The 6,000-nt window shown below is 22.2% G+C and overlaps 1 protein-coding gene across 1 annotated transcript in view; it reads right to left on the bottom strand.

Moving 5' to 3' along the window:
- The window catches only part of LOC129750601 (electron transfer flavoprotein beta subunit lysine methyltransferase-like), a 324,916-nt gene that overhangs the window by 156,810 nt on the left and 162,106 nt on the right, over positions 1 to 6,000 (bottom strand). The window lies entirely within an intron of this gene.

The raw sequence follows: 6,000 nt of genomic DNA, 5'->3' as shown, positions 1-6,000 counted from the left end.
TATGACAAAAATGACAAAAATGACAAAAATGACAAAAATGACAAAAATGACAAAAATGACAAAAATGACAAAAATGACAAAAATGACAAAAATGACAAAAATGATAAAAATGACAAAAATGACAAAAATGACAAAAATGACAAAAATGACAAAAATGACAAAAAATGACAAAAATGACAAAAATGACAAAAATGACAAAAATGACAAAAATGACAAAAATGACAAAAATGACAAAAATGACAAAAATGACAAAAATGACAAAAATGACAAAAATGACAAAAATGACAAAAATGACAAAAATGACAAAAATGACAAAAATGACAAAAATGACAAAAATGACAAAAATGACAAAAATGACAAAAATGACAAAAATGACAAAAATGACAAAAATGACAAAAATGACAAAAATGACAAAAAATGACAAAAATGACAAAAATGACAAAAATGACAAAAATGACAAAAATGACAAAAATGACAAAAATGACAAAAATGACAAAAATGACAAAAATGACAAAAATGACAAAAATGACAAAAATGACAAAAATGACAAAAATGACAAAAATGACAAAAATGACAAAAATGACAAAAATGACAAAAAATGACAAAAATGACAAAAATGACAAAAATGACAAAAATGACAAAAATGACAAAAATGACAAAAATGACAAAAATGACAAAAATGACAAAAATGACAAAAATGACAAAAATGACAAAAATGACAAAAATGACAAAAATGACAAAAATGACAAAAATGACAAAAATGACAAAAATGACAAAAATGACAAAAATGACAAAAATGACAAAAATGACAAAAATGACAAAAATGACAAAAATGACAAAAATGACAAAAATGACAAAAATGACAAAAATGACAAAAATGACAAAAATGACAAAAATGACAAAAATGACAAAAATGACAAAAATGACAAAAATGACAAAAATGACAAAAATGACAAAAATGACAAAAATGACAAAAATGACAAAAATGACAAAAATGACAAAAATGACAAAAATGACAAAAATGACAAAAATGACAAAAATGACAAAAATGACAAAAATGACAAAAATGACAAAAATGACAAAAATGACAAAAATGACAAAAATGACAAAAATGACAAAAATGACAAAAATGACAAAAATGACAAAAATGACAAAAATGAAAAAAAATGACAAAAATGAAAAAAATGACAAAAATGACAAAAATGACAAAAATGACAAAAACTGACAAAAATGACAAAAATGACAAAAATGACAAAAATGACAAAAATGACAAAAATGACAAAAATGACAAAAATGACAAAAATGACAAAAATGACAAAAATGACAAAAATGACAAAAATGACAAAAATGACAAAAATGACAAAAATGACAAAAATGACAAAAATGACAAAAATGACAAAAATGACAAAAATGACAAAAATGACAAAAATGACAAAAATGACAAAAATGACAAAAATGACAAAAATGACAAAAATGACAAAAATGACAAAAATGACAAAAATGACAAAAATGACAAAAATGACAAAAATGACAAAAATGACAAAAATGACAAAAATGACAAAAATGACAAAAATGACAAAAATGACAAAAATGACAAAAATGACAAAAATGACAAAAATGACAAAAATGACAAAAATGACAAAAATGACAAAAATGACAAAAATGACAAAAATGACAAAAATGACAAAAATGACAAAAATGACAAAAATGACAAAAATGACAAAAATGACAAAAATGACAAAAATGACAAAAATGACAAAAATGACAAAAATGACAAAAATGACAAAAATGACAAAAATGACAAAAATGACAAAAATGACAAAAATGACAAAAATGACAAAAATGACAAAAATGACAAAAATGACAAAAATGACAAAAATGACAAAAATGACAAAAATGACAAAAATGACAAAAATGACAAAAATGACAAAAATGACAAAAATGACAAAAATGACAAAAATGACAAAATGACAAAAATGACAAAAATGACAAAAATGACAAAAATGACAAAAATGACAAAAATGACAAAAATGACAAAAATGACAAAAATGACAAAAATGACAAAAATGACAAAAATGACAAAAATGACAAAAATGACAAAAATGACAAAAATGACAAAAATGACAAAAATGACAAAATGACAAAAATGACAAAAATGACAAAAATGACAAAAATGACAAAAATGACAAAAATGACAAAATGACAAAAATGACAAAAATGACAAAAATGACAAAAATGACAAAAATGACAAAAATGACAAAAATGACAAAAATGACAAAAATGACAAAAATGACAAAAATGACAAAAATGACAAAAATGACAAAAATGACAAAAATGACAAAAATGACAAAAATGACAAAAATGACAAAAATGACAAAAATGACAAAAATGACAAAAATGACAAAAATGACAAAAATGACAAAAATGACAAAAATGACAAAAATGACAAAAATGACAAAAATGACAAAAATGACAAAAATGACAAAAATGACAAAAATGACAAAAATGACAAAAATGACAAAAATGACAAAAATGACAAAAATGACAAAAATGACAAAAATGACAAAAATGACAAAAATGACAAAATGACAAAAATGACAAAAATGACAAAAATGACAAAAATGACAAAAATGACAAAAATGACAAAAATGACAAAAATGACAAAAATGACAAAAATGACAAAAATGACAAAAATGACAAAATGACAAAAATGACAAAAATGACAAAAATGACAAAAATGACAAAAATGACAAAAATGACAAAAATGACAAAAATGACAAAAATGACAAAAATGACAAAAATGACAAAAATGACAAAAATGACAAAAATGACAAAAATGACAAAAATGACAAAAATGACAAAAATGACAAAAATGACAAAAATGACAAAAATGACAAAAATGACAAAAATGACAAAAATGACAAAAATGACAAAAATGACAAAAATGACAAAAATGACAAAAATGACAAAAATGACAAAAATGACAAAAATGACAAAAATGACAAAAATGACAAAAATGACAAAAATGACAAAAATGACAAAAATGACAAAAATGACAAAAATGACAAAAATGACAAAAATGACAAAAATGACAAAAATGACAAAAATGACAAAAATGACAAAAATGACAAAAATGACAAAAATGACAAAAATGACAAAAATGACAAAAATGACAAAAATGACAAAAATGACAAAAATGACAAAAATGACAAAAATGACAAAAATGACAAAAATGACAAAAATGACAAAAATGACAAAAATGACAAAAATGACAAAAATGACAAAAATGACAAAAATGACAAAAATGACAAAAATGACAAAAATGACAAAAATGACAAAAATGACAAAAATGACAAAAATGACAAAAATGACAAAAATGACAAAAATGACAAAAATGACAAAAATGACAAAAATGACAAAAATGACAAAAATGACAAAAATGACAAAAATGACAAAAATGACAAAAATGACAAAAATGACAAAAATGACAAAAATGACAAAAATGACAAAAATGACAAAAATGACAAAAATGACAAAAATGACAAAAATGACAAAAATGACAAAAATGACAAAAATGACAAAAATGACAAAAATGACAAAAATGACAAAAATGACAAAAATGACAAAAATGACAAAAATGACAAAAATGACAAAAATGACAAAAATGACAAAAATGACAAAAATGACAAAAATGACAAAAATGACAAAAATGACAAAAATGACAAAAATGACAAAAATGACAAAAATGACAAAAATGACAAAAATGACAAAAATGACAAAAATGACAAAAATGACAAAAATGACAAAAATGACAAAAATGACAAAAATGACAAAAATGACAAAAATGACAAAAATGACAAAAATGACAAAAATGACAAAAATGACAAAAATGACAAAAATGACAAAAATGACAAAAATGACAAAAATGACAAAAATGACAAAAATGACAAAAATGACAAAAATGACAAAAATGACAAAAATGACAAAAATGACAAAAATGACAAAAATGACAAAAATGACAAAAATGACAAAAATGACAAAAATGACAAAAATGACAAAAATGACAAAAATGACAAAAATGACAAAAATGACAAAAATGACAAAAATGACAAAAATGACAAAAATGACAAAAATGACAAAAATGACAAAAATGACAAAAATGACAAAAATGACAAAAATGACAAAAATGACAAAAATGACAAAAATGACAAAAATGACAAAAATGACAAAAATGACAAAAATGACAAAAATGACAAAAATGACAAAAATGACAAAAATGACAAAAATGACAAAAATGACAAAAATGACAAAAATGACAAAAATGACAAAAATGACAAAAATGACAAAAATGACAAAAATGACAAAAATGACAAAAATGACAAAAATGACAAAAATGACAAAAATGACAAAAATGACAAAAATGACAAAAATGACAAAAATGACAAAAATGACAAAAATGACAAAAATGACAAAAATGACAAAAATGACAAAAATGACAAAAATGACAAAAATGACAAAAATGACAAAAATGACAAAAATGACAAAAATGACAAAAATGACAAAAATGACAAAAATGACAAAAATGACAAAAATGACAAAAATGACAAAAATGACAAAAATGACAAAAATGACAAAAATGACAAAAATGACAAAAATGACAAAAATGACAAAAATGACAAAAATGACAAAAATGACAAAAATGACAAAAATGACAAAAATGACAAAAATGACAAAAATGACAAAAATGACAAAAATGACAAAAATGACAAAAATGACAAAAATGACAAAAATGACAAAAATGACAAAAATGACAAAAATGACAAAAATGACAAAAATGACAAAAATGACAAAAATGACAAAAATGACAAAAATGACAAAAATGACAAAAATGACAAAAATGACAAAAATGACAAAAATGACAAAAATGACAAAAATGACAAAAATGACAAAAATGACAAAAATGACAAAAATGACAAAAATGACAAAAATGACAAAAATGACAAAAATGACAAAAATGACAAAAATGACAAAAATGACAAAAATGACAAAAATGACAAAAATGACAAAAATGACAAAAATGACAAAAATGACAAAAATGACAAAAATGACAAAAATGACAAAAATGACAAAAATGACAAAAATGACAAAAATGACAAAAATGACAAAAATGACAAAAATGACAAAAATGACAAAAATGACAAAAATGACAAAAATGACAAAAATGACAAAAATGACAAAAATGACAAAAATGACAAAAATGACAAAAATGACAAAAATGACAAAAATGACAAAAATGACAAAAATGACAAAAATGACAAAAATGACAAAAATGACAAAAATGACAAAAATGACAAAAATGACAAAAATGACAAAAATGACAAAAATGACAAAAATGACAAAAATGACAAAAATGACAAAAATGACAAAAATGACAAAAATGACAAAAATGACAAAAATGACAAAAATGACAAAAATGACAAAAATGACAAAAATGACAAAAATGACAAAAATGACAAAAATGACAAAAATGACAAAAATGACAAAAATGACAAAAATGACAAAAATGACAAAAATGACAAAAATGACAAAAATGACAAAAATGACAAAAATGACAAAAATGACAAAAATGACAAAAATGACAAAAATGACAAAAATGACAAAAATGACAAAAATGACAAAAATGACAAAAATGACAAAAATGACAAAAATGACAAAAATGACAAAAATGACAAAAATGACAAAAATGACAAAAATGACAAAAATGACAAAAATGATAAAAATGACAAAAATGACAAAAATGACAAAAATGACAAAAATGACAAAAATGACAAAAATGACAAAAATGACAAAAATGACAAAAATGACAAAAATGACAAAAATGACAAAAATGACAAAAATGACAATAATGACAAAAATGACAAAAATGACAAAAATGACAAAAATGACAAAAATGACAAAAATGACAAAAATGACAAAAATGACAAAAATGACAAAAATTAC

The sequence above is a fragment of the Uranotaenia lowii genome, chromosome 3 (assembly GCF_029784155.1).
Source record: "Uranotaenia lowii strain MFRU-FL chromosome 3, ASM2978415v1, whole genome shotgun sequence".
Classification (NCBI taxonomy): domain Eukaryota; kingdom Metazoa; phylum Arthropoda; class Insecta; order Diptera; family Culicidae; genus Uranotaenia; species Uranotaenia lowii.
The sequence above is the reverse complement of the archived record's forward strand: the minus strand, read 5'-3'. Positions and strand labels throughout refer to the sequence as shown.